Source organism: Schistocerca americana, chromosome 1, assembly GCF_021461395.2.
Source record: "Schistocerca americana isolate TAMUIC-IGC-003095 chromosome 1, iqSchAmer2.1, whole genome shotgun sequence".
NCBI lineage: Eukaryota > Metazoa > Arthropoda > Insecta > Orthoptera > Acrididae > Schistocerca > Schistocerca americana.
In genome coordinates, this window is record NC_060119.1 from 786,850,052 (window position 1) to 786,866,835 (window position 16,784).

At 40.4% G+C, this 16,784-nt stretch overlaps 1 protein-coding gene across 2 annotated transcripts in view; it reads right to left on the reverse strand.

Moving 5' to 3' along the window:
* LOC124612406 (centromere protein I-like) overlaps positions 1-16,784 on the reverse strand; it is a 367,802-nt gene that overhangs the window by 1,660 nt on the left and 349,358 nt on the right. The gene's annotated exons all lie outside the window — the stretch shown is intronic.

The following is a 16,784-nucleotide window of genomic DNA, read 5'->3' on the forward strand; positions in this document are numbered from 1 at the left end:
TTCTACAAATGTCAAGGTCAGGATGAAGTGCTCTCACAGTTGTATAGTCTGTTAAAAGGTAGCAGAAGAAAGGGGATTAATATAATACATTAGGGGGGTGGAAACCAGAGGAAAATACCAGAAAGCACAAAAATAAACGTGGAAGGTAGATAAATAGTTCATCACGAACTGACAAAATGTTAAAGCTAGTAGCAGAGAATAGTAACTCAGCAGCCAATGGTTTACAGTGTACTGCCTCAAAATTAAAAGCTACAACATGGTTACCTAAGCCTCTTAACTTGGCCACTCTACAAAAGAGGTTTTGGGAATCTCACTGACAAAATATTTGAATGCTAAGTATCATTGGCATATGCAGGATGGTGTTTCTAGTCCATCAAAATACACTCCTGGAAATGGAAAAAAGAACACATTGACACCGGTGTGTCAGACCCACCATACTTGCTCCGGACACTGCGAGAGGGCTGTACAAGCAATGATCACACGCATGGCACAGCGGACACACCAGGAACCGCGGTGTTGGCCGTCGAATGGCGCTAGCTGCGCAGCATTTGTGCACCGCCGCCGTCATTGTCAACCAGTTTGCCGTGGCATACGGAGCTCCATCGCAGTCTTTAACACTGGTAGCATGCCGCGACAGCGTGGACGTGAACCGTATGTGCAGTTGACGGACTTTGAGCGAGGGCGTATAGTGGGCATGCGGGAGGCCGGGTGGACGTACCGCCGAATTGCTCAACACGTGGGGCGTGAGGTCTCCACAGTACATCGATGTTGTCGCCAGTGGTCGGCGGAAGGTGCACGTGCCTGTCGACCTGGGACCGAACCGCAGCGACGCACGGATGCACGCCAAGACCGTAGGATCCTACGCAGTGCCGTAGGGGACCGCACCGCCACTTCCCAGCAAATTAGGGACACTGTTGCTCCTGGGGTATCGGCGAGGACCATTCGCAACCGTCTCCATGAAGCTGGGCTACGGTCCCGCACACCGTTAGGCCGTCTTCCGCTCACGCCCCAACATCGTGCAGCCCGCCTCCAGTGGTGTCGCGACAGGCGTGAATGGAGGGACGAATGGAGACGTGGCGTCTTCAGCGATGAGAGTCGCTTCTGCCTTGGTGCCAATGATGGTCGTATGCGTGTTTGGCGCCGTGCAGGTGAGCGCCACAATCAGGACTGCATACAACCGAGGCACACAGGGCCAACACCCGGCATCATGGTGTGGGGAGCGATCTCCTACACTGGCCGTACACCACTGGTGATCGTCGAGGGGACACTGAATAGTGCACGGTACATCCAAACCGTCATCGAACCCATCGTTCTACCATTCCTAGACCGGCAAGGGAACTTGCTGTTCCAACAGGACAATGCACGTCCGCATGTATCCCGTGCCACCCAACGTGCTCTAGAAGGTGTAAGTCAACTACCCTGGCCAGCAAGATCTCCGGATCTGTCCCCCATTGAGCATGTTTGGGACTGGATGAAGCGTCGTCTCACGCGGTCTGCACGTCCAGCACGAACGCTGGTCCAACTGAGGCGCCAGGTGGAAATGGCATGGCAAGCCGTTCCACAGGACTACATCCAGCATCTCTACGATCGTCTCCACGGGAGAACAGCAGCCTGCATTGCTGCGAAAGGTGGATATACACTGTACTAGTGCCGACATTATGCATGCTCTGTTGCCTGTGTCTATGTGCCTGTGATTCTGTCAGTGTGATCATGTGATGTATCTGACCCCAGGAATGTGTCAATAAAGTTTCCCCTTCCTGGGACAATGAATTCACAGTGTTCTTATTTCAATTTCCAGGAGTGTATTTCTATTAATTTTCAGGTTTCTCCCACTCAAAATTAAAGAGTTTAAGAAGTCTGTACTAACAATGTTATTGCATAAAATTTGAATTATTATAGTAAAACATTTTCACTGACAAAACAAACTAAATGTAATCTAACAATGGGAACTCTAGGTTGGATTGCTGCTCCCTTTCTATGTGCGAATTGCATTCTGGTCTGAGCTGCTGGAGATGGCGGTCACGTATGCCTGAGGTGTGCTTGCATGCGTGAATGAATGTTTCGTCTTTCCTATTTTGATGAAGGCTGTGGCTGAAAGATAATGTGTAAGTGTCTTTTAGTTGTGTCTCCAACTCTGTGTGTCATCTTTATGGTCAGTAGCAATCTATTTTTTCTTATATTGCAGATATAGTCTAAGGATTGAAAGACGATGATCATCAACATTTTTGTTGAATAAGTAACATTAATACAGAAGATTTACATAGTGACACAGTATTCATAGTTCTGTAATCATGAATTGAAACAATGTAGTTTTTATACACCACTATATGAAATGACAAAACCTTTTTTAGAGCTTTGAGATCATAATATTTAAATTCTGAAGCACAATAAACTAATTCAAAGTTGGAGAACTTTGACAGCAAACAATGGCTTTACCTATTATCATCCTTTAGCAGATCAGGCCACTATGTGACAATCTACCAACATATGATGAACCCTCTAAAGAATAAGCTTTAAACAGCCACTGTTATTGTTAATATTAATAACTTCAATAACAACAACAGACCATTTCAAAAAGGGCTCTTATCATGTTATGGTCATTGTTTAATTGCAGCATGGTATTACGAGAAAGTTTGCAGAGTGTTAATTTGTACTGAAATTAGGAAAAATACCTTTAATATTCAGTGCCCATGAAAATACACACGTACTGTATATTGTTGCAGTCCTCAATCTGATGCAGCTCTTCATGCCAGTGTATCCTAGGAAAATTTCTTTATCTCTGTGAAAATATTGCAACGAACACCCATCTGAACATAGATACTATATTCAAGCCTTGGTCTCCCTTTACAATTTTTATACCCCTACACTATCCTTAATTACCAAATTAACTATTCCTTGATGACTGAAAATGGGCCGAATCAGTTTATCCCTTCTTTTAGTACAGTTGTGCCCTTCAGATGTGTAACTATTTTCCTTCACAAATGGGGGGAGGCAGCTTTATAGATCCAACAGCATTCTGTTTGTATTGTACAAGATCTTGACTACAATTATTATCAATAACAAACTATAGATTTTAATTGGGAAAAGGAACAAGCTGGTTTAAAAAGCAAGTTCTGCCCAATAGGCCATTTACAAGTTATGGATCAAATTAAAGATCATTACCATTTTATAGAGTTCATATACTTTGAGAAAGCTTTTGACTCAGTTTCAACAAAATCTGTACTGACCGACTTTGAGAAGCAAGGTAACTAAAGAATATACAAAGTGTGCCAGGAGGAATGGTCAGTATTCAGGGATATGACAGGAATGATTACTCGAAGCAAAAAGATCTAGAAAACATGGGCTCTAAAAGGCGTGCCTTAAGAGCTATTGACATTTCTTTCTCTTGAAACAAATATCTTCTACTCCAAGATCTTTGCTTTCCATCTTTTGGAAGACACTAATATGGACCAAAACAAGAAAAAAAATTGTCTAGTAAACATGGGCTCTGAAATGCATACCTCAAGAGCTATGAGCACTTGTTTAGTACACTATTCTGCTTCTAATGCTTGTTCCCATCATAATGCTGAATACTGACCATTCCTCCTGGGACACACTGTACATGGTAATGCTATACTTTTGATTAGGCATCTTCAGGATAGTGAGAATTTCAGAATTGGAAATAGTCACACAAGGATGTTACTTGTCACCAAATCTATTCACAATTGTCCTACAATACATTATCAGAATCTTTAAATACAAAAATGAAGAAATTATGTGTGTCAGTATCTAAACAGCCTATGTTGTTTGATGACACTGTACAGTTTACCTCTAGTGCAGATAAACTTACAAAATCAATAGAGCAATTTTGAAAGTAGGCCTGAAAATCAATATATCAATACAATAATGCACAATTAACACATGAAAGAAATAGTATTTCCTCTAAACCATGGTTTTATTTACCAAGGAAAATCATCAAACAGAGACACGTTTTCAGGCATTATTTTATTTAGACAACCAGTTTTGGCATCTTAATAATGCCATCTTCAGGCCCCTATGCACTCCATGTACAGTCAGATATATTGATACCTGTGCATACTGGAGCCATCAATGTCTAGATTATGTGCATTTAACAACAACAGCTTTGTGGTGGCTATTCATTTGAGTAGACTGTTTGTTGGTGGTCATGCCCACAGAAAAGGCCATGCAGAAGTTACAGCAGTGTCGGTACACGATTGCTTTCACACACAACCCACCTTGGGACAATTTAGGATAAACGTGTGACATGACTGAAACAGGACGTGCCGTTTGGTTGCATAGAATAGGTATGATCTGAAATGGACAAGAATATCTTGTAGATTAGGTGGAAGGCAGAATATCACTTTGGAAGAGGTGGGGAGACTATTGTGTTATAGCCAGGGGCACACATGACACCCTCATACATTAGCTTGTTTAACAAATCCATGGCTTGGCCATATGTGCTTGTATGGCCCTTTTATATGCCAACCACTTATGAGTGATCTGGACAAAGCCTTCCCAGCCACTCAAGATTCTAAATGCCTTATCTCAGTCAGGTTCATTGAAGATATCTTCACAATCAGGACTCAACGGTTAGACACACTATCATTATTCCTCTGCAGCTGCAGCAGCTTCTCTCCTATGAAAGTGCCAACAATATCTGAATCTTTCAACTTATCAAGGTCCTATCTTCATAATTTCCTATCTTTCTGCAATTTCTTCAGTTTTAATCTGCAGTACATAATTACTAAATTATGGTCACAGTCCACATATGCTCCTACAAATATCTGGCAGTTTACAGCCTGGTTTTAAAATCTATATTATATAATTTGTTTGAAGTCTTGTGATGCCCTAGGGCTCTTCCACATACACAGCTTACTTTCATAATTCTTAAATCAACTGTTTGTAGTGATTAAATTGTGCTTTGTGCAAAATTCTCTCAGGGGCTTCCTCTTTTCTTCCTTCCCAGAGTTCATATTCTCCTCTAATTTTCCTGTCTACTATTCCTATTATTGAAATCCAGTCTGCCATCAGAATTAAATTTTCTTTTCCCTTAATTTGTAATGAGTAATTTGTTTTACCTTGTAATACATATGTATAGTCTCTTCATCACACAAGCCAAAATAAAACAAAACAAAGGACACCAAGTGGTCAACATTGTTACTGGCAACAGTTTGGCAGTGACCATTCATCCTGGTAGACAGCTGGTTGCTAGTCATACTGACATAAAAAGCTGTGCAGTGTTTGTAGCTGAGATTGTGTATAGCACGGCAGCTTTCACATGTGGGCCGGCCTCTGATGGGGTGGGATAAACCTGTGCAGGACTAGGGTAGAAAGAGCTGGGTCGGTGGATTGGGCAGGTCTTGGATCTTGGTCTTATACAGGAATACGGTCTGTGAGGCAACAGGCAAGGAGTGGGATGTCATGTAGGTTCATTGGGTGATGGAACATCACTTTACAAGGGGCAGAAAGGATCTTGGATAGCATGCCCATCATTTCATGGCATGAGAAAGGATATAGAAGGCCTGATGAAGGATAAGGTTCAACTATCTCACTCCAGGATGATATTGAATGATCACCTTCACCATGTTCTGCTGCCCACTGGCTCTGACAATTGTGCATCACATGCCTAGCCCGTGCAGGCATTCTTAGCCAGCAAACCAGCTGCATCCCTTGAGCTGCTAGCTACCAGCCCCATCCCCTCTCCCTGCCTCTCACTCACTTTATCCACCCTACGCTATTCCCCTTGCTTAATTGCAGCACTACCATTGTGTGCCCAGCTGACACCATGCAGAGCTGTGACTCTCTCTCTCTCTCTCTCTCTCTCTCTCTCTCTGTGTGTGTGTGTGTGTGTGTGTGTGTGTGTTTGTGTTTCCTCCACCTTGAGAAAGGGTTACTCCGAAAGCTAGCAAGTTCTTTCTTTTTGTGTGTGACTCTTGACTACTCAATGCTTCTGCTTTTTGGTGAGTGGTCTCCTTTACTCCTAAACTATTTACATACTAACAGAATTTTCCAACAAAATTATGCATCAAAAATAGATTATTATAATCACTAACAACAAATAATATGGGGTAAACTGCAAGGAAATGAGTGTATCAATTCCAACTACTGTGAAGAGGTCTTTGAAAAATGTGTGGCTATCTACTTTATCCAATATCGTTACCACCCTAGAACATCATTCCATAAGACAACAGGGACTCAAAATGTAGTACAAAATAAGCGTGATCAGGACTCGAAGAAAGAGGAATTTTCAAACGAACTCAAGATAAAAAGATATTGTGAGTTGCCATAGCAACCATTAGTAACAAGGCAGGGAAATTCCTGAATGAGATTATCACTCTGCATCGGAGTGTGCACTGATATGAAACTTCCTGGCAGATTGAAAGTGTGTACCAGACAGAGACTCGAACTTGGGACCTTTGCCTTTTGTGGGCAAGTGCTCTACCAACTGAGCTACCCAAGCAGTTTCATATCAGTGTACACTCTGATGATGAGTGAAAATTTCATTCTGGAAACATCCCCCAGGCTGTGGCTAAGCCATGTCTCCACAATATCCTTTCTTCCAGGAGTGCTAGTTCTGCAAGGTTTGGAGGAGAGATTCTGTGAAATTTGGAAGGTAGGAGACGAGATACTGGCAGAAGTGAAGCTATGAGGACGGGGCGTGAGTCGTGCTTGGGTAGTTCAGGTGGTAGAGCACTTGCCCGCGAAAGGCAAAGGTCCCGAGTTCAAGTCTCGGTCCAGCACACAGTTTTAATCTGCCAGGAAGTTTCATCCAGGGAAATTGTTTCACACAACTCTGTAAGACGGGAAATGAATACTTTGAAAGAGAGCACAGATTGACCTAAGGAAGTAATAATGATTATTCAGTCGAAAATCCCAGGTGTTACTACACACGTTGTTAGTTCATGAGTAGATAATATAGGACAAACTTTTAACGAAAAAATAGTCAACTTTGACATTTTAAATGTAAGTAGTTTTGCAGAAACATTTGAACTAATTAAAGATCGAGAAGTAACCAAGCGTATAATCTCCGGAAACATTTGGATGGTTGCTTTTTCCGAACGTAATGATGCTGGTAAGGTTATGGACCACTTGTCGGAAGAATTCAAATTTATCAAGGATGGAATAGAAAATAGAATAACTTTGCCTAATGTTGTGTTACCGAGTAAAGTGGTGATTGTTTTGTCGTGGGGAGACTTTCACACAAAATTTAACAAGAAGTACTGGTTAGCACTAGCTCAAGTGAGGTTAAGGTCAGATCCATGGAATCTGGGCGGAGTCACATCTGTCTCCCAGGGATGTTAATGTTCTGTGTTGACGGGCGGAGTGACGGCCATTGGATCCCTAGTTGTTTTCGGTGTTTCTTCTGCAATAAAACTTTCCTGCACTGAATTACCCCAACTTCTTACACTATCCCCCTACTTCTTATACTGTCCTATCAGCCACCATTAGGAGAAGTTGTCCTCGGTTGTTAGAGGATTGTGCCCGTTAAGTCGCCTTTATGCTCCAATCTAGTCAGTGGTGGTCCCGATTTTAATGCCAACAGCAGCCGAGGCTCTCCACGTATAGTTAGGTCCTATTTTTGCCTAAGCTGCTCTTTGAAAGTAATCTCTTATCCAGTTGATCCATGCAAACCTTGGTGCAGATTAATAAAATGCAAAGAATGTTGTATTAATAGAAAATATGATTTTGCATGAATCATTACATAATTATGATAATATGATACATAATTTTATATGTAATGCAGAATGTTTTTTACCTTTTATGAGATGTGATCTATAGGGGAGGGTTTCTATTAGTTTTTGGAGGGGTGGGTAGTGTAAGTACAAATATGGCTAAACGGAACACACACCACACCTCCCAAACGACCCTCGCAAATAAGTGTGACTGATTTTTCACCATTTGCTGTTCCATAGATGTTGCTAAGATTTTTCTTTGGGGACCTCAAGGGTGAAGGAGAATGTCCGTTCTGTAAGAGACAATTAACACCATACCTCCTTCGGCTTTTGACTCAAATACCGATGAGGTAGGGGTCCTGGGGAAGGGGGGTGGGAAGGGTTTCCTGTCTTTGAGGCTATCTTCTTACACTTCTTCGATCTTAGCGACCATTTCTACTTTTTCCTTTCTTACTTCTCATTTGAGTACCTATCTATCTTTCGCTCTTTCCATATTCAACCACTTCTATCGCAGAAGTCCTTCTCATTTTCCGTGGTTTCCAATAAGTTCTACAAATGGTTCAAATGGCTCTGAGCACTATGGGACTTAACATCTGAGGTCATCAGTCCCCTAGAACTTAGAACTACTTAAACCTAACTAACCTAAGGACATCACACACATCCATGCCCGAGGCAGGATTCGAACCTGCGGCCAAAGCGGTCGCACGGTTCCAGACTGAAGTGCCTAGAACCGCTCGACCATTGTGGCCGGCTAAGTTCTACATCGTACACACGTGTGTGTGTGTGTGTGTGTGTGTGCGCGTGTGTGTGTCTGTGTATGTGTGTAGCGCCTATGTGCATAAGTAAAAACTATGATTATTTTACATCGAGTATACCTAAGTAGGGAGCGTGAGTAATTAAGGAGAGCATAAGCCAGAGAGGAAGGGTTTGTGATAATTGTTTAGGAAGGTCAGTCTAACAAATATTTTGATGACTGGTAGGATAGTGGGACTCTTGTAACACAAGTAAACGCATTTGTATGAATAGTGTATAGAGGTAGAGTACATACCAAGAGCATAAAAGTTGAAAAGTAGGAGGAGGACTCTAGGGTACTAAATGAAGTATTAAAAAGTGAGTGTGAAGTGTGAAATAGATTTTGTAATTTTGCCAGAGGATATTTAATTATAGTGCACATACAGATGTATACTTGAGTAATGAATCTAGAGGCCTACTCATAAAGGATAAGGAGGGTGCACCCAGCATTTATTGGATATAAAGGGCAGATAGGAAGACTTAAGAAAGGCTGACCTATACTGTCGGACAGGGGCACCATAGGAGAATAGGAATTTAAAGCGGCGTACCTACTGAAATGGAAGGAGAAAAGACACTAATAGGGTCAACCCATGTGTAAGGTATAGATGCTGATGAAAGGGGAAAAGGACAGTATCGTGACAGAAGTCACACATTTTGTAGGAATTATTCTGGTAAGTTTGAATTCTATATTTCACAACCACTATTATGTTTTCTGAGTGTCAATAGGAACATTTTATTTTGTCCAGAGTTCCTCCAAACTACTATAAGTAATGAGGCCATTATGTACTAAAGAGGTAGTACAGAGAATTAGAACAAAGGATGAAATATTCAAGGGTCCAGGACTCCTGAAATTTACAATTGGAAAAAGAGAGCTAACTCCAACGTGCATTGAAAGGTTCACATTTTATAACTAGTAGTAGACTGGAAAAAAGGAACGACCAAGCAATAAGAACAAGAGTATTTACGTTTATTGATAGAAAAAGACGTACTGTTGAAAAATGAAATGTTATCCTATGCGATATTAATGTACATGGTAATTACGTACAAAATATTGCATGTTTGATCTAAGGAAGGGCAGATGTAGTGATTCAAGAATTTCCACATAAATTTTGGAACCACTTGACATTCTGCCGCCTCAAACACACGATGTTTTAAAGATAAGTGTGAGAGAGAGAGCCTATTTACTGCGCAACACAAGTTTGTGTGTGCAGGATGGACGTGTATCGTGGGAAGACAAGAGTTGCGTCAGATGAGCGACGCTGACAAGTGTTTGCCACTCATGCCATAGAACCTGTATGGAGGATGCAAGGAGTAACTACGTATTATTCCTTGGCAGTTGAATAACTGTTATTGTTTTAGACAATTGAAACATGATATGTCTAGAGGCTCTTACTTAATCTTGGTGTTAGACTTGCTTGAAGCAAGACCTGTTTTGGAATTTCAGGTGGTTATTAAACCCACCACATTATAATTATAGTTAATAGTATCTGATGGCTATTGGCATAGTTGACTTGCAAGAGACTGTATGCTTATATGAAACTTGTGGAAATGAAAATGTACCTGAACTGAAATGAAAGAGTATGAGGGTACCAAGTTATTTCTAGTGTGTGTGTGTGTGTGTGTGTGTGTGTGTGTGTGTGAGAGAGAGAGAGAGAGAGAGAGAGAGAGAGAGAGAGAGAGAGAGAGAGCGAGCGAGCAATTTTTTTTTTTTTTTTTTTTACTTCCTCTAACCAGCATTTTTCTTCGAAAAAGAAGTTGTGGAGATTGACACCGCCGCATATCCGTAGAAGAGGATCGGCTAAACATTTCAAGTAAGTCAACTGTAGTAAGAGACGTGTGAAGTTCGCAATCCAGTTTTGCGCCGCTTCTCTTGTCGCTGAAACCATTAGAATATATGCAAGAACAGAACATGATACTCTTAGCTTCTTGATTGTTATTTCTATTGTTGACTATTTTTGCTTGTTATCCAGCTTGACTGTAAGGAATTTCACAAAGTGTTTCATTTAGTATTTGACCATTAATGTCTATTTTTAGCTGGTTGCATTAGTTAGCTTGAAGCTGCACAATTAGAGTTGATGTGCCATTAAGATAAACAGTTCAAAGTCAGTGAGTTTGTGAATGTCCATTTGTGCTGTGTCTGGTACAATTGAGCTTGGGCCCCCAGTTAGTATGTTTGTATCATCATTAATATTACACTTTATATATAGTTCTTTAAATTAATTGTACTGCTGTATATGTAGGTGAAGCAAAAGAATGGCCCCAGTGTAGTCCATACAGGAGGGATGTCATTAATTGCATAACAGTTTTCTTTCACAAGCAGGGACAAGAAGCATACACAAGAGTGAACCAGTATTACTCGCACAGTGACAGAATTCATATTGATGAGTCACTTCGTATACAATTTCCTGTCAAAATTGCATAAATAATACTGATTGTCATACAGATCTATGAGGAACTACAAAGTGTATACAAGCATGAATAAAATTATTTAAAACTACTTGAAACATTTTCATTTGTACACAAAGAGCTTTGTGACAACACATATTATTCTGTATGTAAATTCATACAAAATATTACCAAATTCAGAACACAGACAAACCAAACTACTGTAGGCTTACTGATACCAAATTACATGTCACTCTAGATGAGTGATGTGTAAACCTATGTCTATTTTACTGATGAATAATCTTTGTGAACTATAAACACTATCATGATTTAATATGGGAGAGTGCAACTGTTGTACGGTTTTGTTATGTATACTGCAGGGACACCATGTATCTTTAAGGCAGGTCGGCAACTGCAGTAAGTGCACTAGGTGCAATACTTACATGGATGTCTGTGCACTCTCCATGCATTGTCATCCTAGGCTGGAATAATGAGGATACACAGGAGTAAATGCCCCCAGCGTAACAATGGTGGTAATGATTCGCGAAGAAACAGCACAAGACTGTAAAATTTGATCACACACACACACACACACACACACTTGGGTGGGGGATGGAGGGTGAGGGGACAGCGAGTTACATTAGGTTTGGACTAGGGAAGCTACGGGAGCGAAGGATGTGCTGTAAGGATAGCTCCCATCTACGCAGCTCAGAAAAGCTGGTGGTTTTGGGAAGCATTGTGATGGGACGGGAAGTGAAGCAGCCATTGAAATCATGCATATTGTGCCACTGGGTGGTCCACCTTGTTTTTGGCAGCACTTTGGCGGTGCTCGTTCATTCTGATAGACAGCTGGATGGCTGTCATACCAATGAACAACACTGTGCAGTGGCTGCAGCAGAGCAGGTGTACGACATAGCTGCTGCTTTCAGTGATGACCTGGTACTGGGTGACATGAGGGCCGCTTCTTTGCAGTTGGTTCTTGGGGTGAATGTGAGGATCGGGTGTGTGTGGGGTTACTGCTTGGAAGAACTGTTTGTTTATTAGGCCTGGAGGATACTACCTGTCCGCAAATGCCTTTGTCAGGCCTTCAGCATACTGAGTGAGGGAGTTTTCATCACTGCAGGTGCATCTACCACGGTTGGCCAGGCTGTATGGGAGGGATTTTTTGATGTGGAAGGAGTGGCTGCTGTCAAAGTGCAGGTATTGTCGGTGGGTTTGATGTGGACAGAGGTGTAGGGGAGGAGATCGGCGTCTAGGAAGGTGGCACGATGGGTGGAGGAGGTCAAGGTGAAGCGGATGGGAGGAAGGTGTTGACATTGTGGACAAATGAGGATAAGGTGTCCTGGCCTTGGGTCCAAGTTATAAAGATGTCATCAATAAACCTGAACCACACCAGGGGGTTTGGGGTTTTGGGAAACTAGGGTTGGCATAGGAGGGTGCCATATGGGTGCCTATGGCTGTGCCACGAGTTTAACTGTATACCTTCCCTTCAAAGGTGAAGAGGTTATGGGTTAGGATTTAATTGAGTAGCCGAATGAAGTGGTGTGTTTGGAATCTGCAGGGCATTGGGAGAGGTAGTGTTCAATTGCAGCAACGCCCAGCAAGGCCATGGGCATGAGAGATGCTGGTATACAAGGAGGTTCCATCTACAGTGACGAGAAGTGACCCAGGAGATAAGGGTGTTGGGATGGTAGAGCACTGGTGCAGGAAGTTGTTGGTCTCTTTAATGTGGGTGGCTACGTTTTTGGGCAATTGGTTGCAGATATTGGTCAACAAGGGCCAAGATTCTTTCAGTGAGGGCACCGTAATTCTGTGCATTAGAATTTGTCACATTTTTATCAAAGAATATAACATGAATGTCTTTGAAGAAAATCTGCAATTTAGTTCCAAGAATTTGATGTTACATTAAAGCATCACACTTTCAGCATGATTCCAGATTGCAGAAGAAAAGAAGTCCGAGAAATTTACAGAGTCATGAACCAGAACTTCAGCAAACTAAATACTATTAATTATCTACAGCTCAGCTGCAAATTCAAACTACTGGACCCAGAATATTTAATGCTGGAACAGCGTCAAATTGGTAAAGAATGTTGACAATAACTTGAAGCCAGGAATTAATCAAGAAAAAATTGAAATTTTAATTCAAGACTTACTGGGAGGTTATTGTTGTTATCACTGAAAACCAACTAAACAATAGCATGTTAAGAAGTACTATGTAACTACATACAAGCATGGGAAGTCAAGCATTTAAGAAGAAATAATTCTGTGATGAGTAACAATCAAAGTTGTCGGCAGAAAATTATAAATACCACAAATCTAAAGACTGACCCAACAGCTACTACAGATGATGAGTGTGTTCTCGGGTCTCCATAACAACACAGCAAGTAGTGGTGTATCAATGGCAGTTTCTCACCAATCCAAACCAACCCGGTTTCTCCGAATGGAGCAAATCATCTCATTATCAGCATATCAGCACAGTGAGCTGCTCAACTAAGTTAAGTGAGCTGTATTGAAGCCAGCTTAAGCTTTTTGGTTGTCTGGTGACAGTGCGTGTTTTGTGTAGTGTAAGTCGATAATATACGTGTAACATTTTTTAAAACTAAGTTATACACGCTTTTAAAAGTTGTTAATTGAAGAAAAATAGTTGTAAACCTGTTACTGTTCTAATTATATGCCAGTGCTGACTAGGAGTATGGAAAATATAATGTAGGCTCTGACAGACTTAAAGCATCAGGATGATGAGTTACAGAATGAGTTGAATGCCAGGTTAGATAAGGCGAATAATAAGACAAGTAAAACCAATTCTGAATATAAATACAAATTTAGAGGCTCAGCGTGTTAAGGTTGAACATGCTGTTGCTGAAATAAATATCAAGTTGGATATAACAGAACCAGGAGAGATCAACACATTACTGACAAGTGAAGAAAAACTACAAATAAACTAGCTGACCCACATGAATAATTCACACTCTATCATAATCAGTCACCTGTAGGTAATATAGTAATTGAGCCATAAGTAAATACAAATATTTATTAATAAAACATATAATATTATTAACAGTAGTAACAAACATTAGTCTCATTGTGAAAAATCAGTATCATTATATACACTACGATTAATTGTGAACCATTTAAAAAGCAGATATTGTCTTTGTCAAGTTAATATGTTTGCCCGAAACTTATTTATTTTACAAAATTCATTGAAAACAATGTTAGCAGCTATAACAAGGTGTGTAAGCAGACAAGGAAAAAAATTCCCGGATATCCTGTTTAAAAATACACTTTTTCCTGGGCGAAAATACACCTTTTCATGCTACGTGACAGTAGGTTTTCCGTAGATTTTTTCCCTTGGAACTGTAAAACTTACCAATCCTTTGAATGGTTAATGTTTTATACACTGGCATAGAGCTTCCCGGGCGGAGGGGGGACATGGGAGATAAGTTTTGGAAAGACCTTTGATATGCAGCAACAAATATGCTGCATATTTTCGTATTACGAAAGTATAAATTCGAATTGCACCAAACACAGCATGTTAATTTCTGGAGCATTGAAATTGAGATTGGGATGTCCTGTAAGCCAGTCATATCTCGTGCCACGTGATCTCTCCAGCTGATGACAGCAGATATTCAGAGCATAGGACATATGTTCTAGTCAGCCAATAGCAAGATCACTGTAACGTAGTGCGAACACACAAAGAGGAAAAGTTAATGGTTTACATTAATATACATAGTATAGCCCAATAAAGGCTAAGCTTTCACATATAATATTGCTCTCGAAGATTAATAAGCTACAATAGAAGCTAAGCTTTCACACGTAATATTGATCTTTTTGTGTGTGAGTTATACTTTAAGATACATCACACAAATGTGCCAGTGAATTTAAAATGACATAAATGTTTGGTCTTCTGGGCTTGAAATTCTTGTAAGTGGATGGTCCTCAAAGTGATCATTTTTAAATGCTCTGTGATTTAAGAAATTCATTCCACTTTCTCACACGTAACATAATTCATCTTGCATAAAAAAAATTTACTTTGAAAGTAACGCTTTTCAAACCACCATTCGCAATACTATCCCGAGACTATTGGAGATAGGTTCAATTTAGCAGTTGCCAGAGAGTACCAGAAAACAGGTATTTTTGCGTGTGTGCAGCTGCAGTGGTGTAGGAAGCTTGCATGTGTGTATAAAGCACTAAGAGAGCTTACATTACGCCATAAAAGAAACAGGACATCAGAGGATACTCCAAGAGCATTGGAATTTTGTAAACCATACTAAAATGCATAATTCAGTTTGAAGTGCACATTGGTTTTTTTCCAAATTCACAATTAAGTAGGTTCCATCTGATATTAAGCTTTTCAGTGTGGTCTTTGGGACGTAAATTTTCTTAGATTAGCAGTACTGTACTATTTCGTGTTTGGTTCTTTATTATGGCATAATGCCATACATGGCAGAAGATGAAAACCTACATTTGAAATTCAGTGAACACTTGGAACTAGCCAATATTGTGGAATGAAACACCTCGTTTCAAAAAAATTGATTGCCTGAGCAGAAAGATTAATAAAGCCAAATTTCTTTAGCAAACTGACAAAAATAACTTCATTGTTCAGCAAGGTGATTAATGCTTGACTGCTAATACCTCGGAAACAAAATAAAATCAGAAAACTGAAAGTAATAAAATATTTTTGCCATCTGTAATTATGTGAATGTATTTTAATTCACTCTATAGCTCCCAGACACAGAAATCAGTTTTGTTTTCATTTGACATGGGAGCTATAAATGAAGAGCAAGCAGTGAAATCACTTAACGCAAACACAAGTCACATGGAGATTAACCCCCTCCCCACTACAGATTGGACAATTCTGCGCATGCGCGAACCTGGCAGGTACGGCGCGAAAGAAAAATTTTTCTCATTAGCATCTGGCTGCTTGCTGCTACAGCTAACAGCCACACTTCAAGTAGCAGGAAGCGGGAGAAGGTACTGTTCATACGTGAGTCAACTGTGCAAGCGCATGAGTCCGCTGGCAACTGGTCAAACGAACCTAATGTAAACAGTTGTGACGTCACGCTCATAGAAGCAGTTTATTGTTACGAAGTATTACGTAGTCTTCCCCCTAAGGCCTCTGACACATTTTTGCTGTTTGCAGACGCTTGTGCATGCATGGTGTTTTGTTATTGTAAATGGCGCATTTCCTTCACAAATAAAGTTTTATTTTTTTCCTCTCGTTTATATTTTATTGCTGCAGTATCATTCTCCAGTAGCAGGATACAGTAACATTATTTGCTAGAGTATCAATTCTTACCAATCAAAACTACAAAAATTTAACTGAGAGCTAAAACAATGAAAAATTTCCAGAAGTCTGAAAAATTCCCGGGTTTTTCCCGGTTTTCTTCCAGATGAAAAAATTCCAGGTTTTTCCTGGATTTCCAGGTTGTCTTGGGTCGTATACACCCTGTATAATGTGATCATTGTTTACTAATGTGATCATTGTTTACTTCTTGGCTATTGGTGTCTTTAGCACAAAAATAAATATCCCTGAATGTGCAAACGCATGAAAAAGCCACATATAACTGTCCATGAGAAAAAAAATAGGTTCTGGTAAATACAATTCTTCACTTTGAAGTGCCTAGCCTCATGCTTTATTAACGGACAATTGAATGCCACTTTTATTGGAATCATTTTCTTATCATTTGGAAAGACATGGTTTGATCAGAAGATATGAGGTTAATGTGAGGTATGAGCACAGTTCTATTAGAGCCGGTGAATTTAGCAGTGATGATATACTAGCTTAAGTGCTTTACCACTAATCTTACACCATTAATTAATCCCTGATTATCATTAAGATATTTCTCAAACATAACAATGGCACTTTTCTTTAAATGCAATTGATGAGATGGTTAACCGAGCGGATATAGAGTGTTCAGGAATTATATGAGGTAC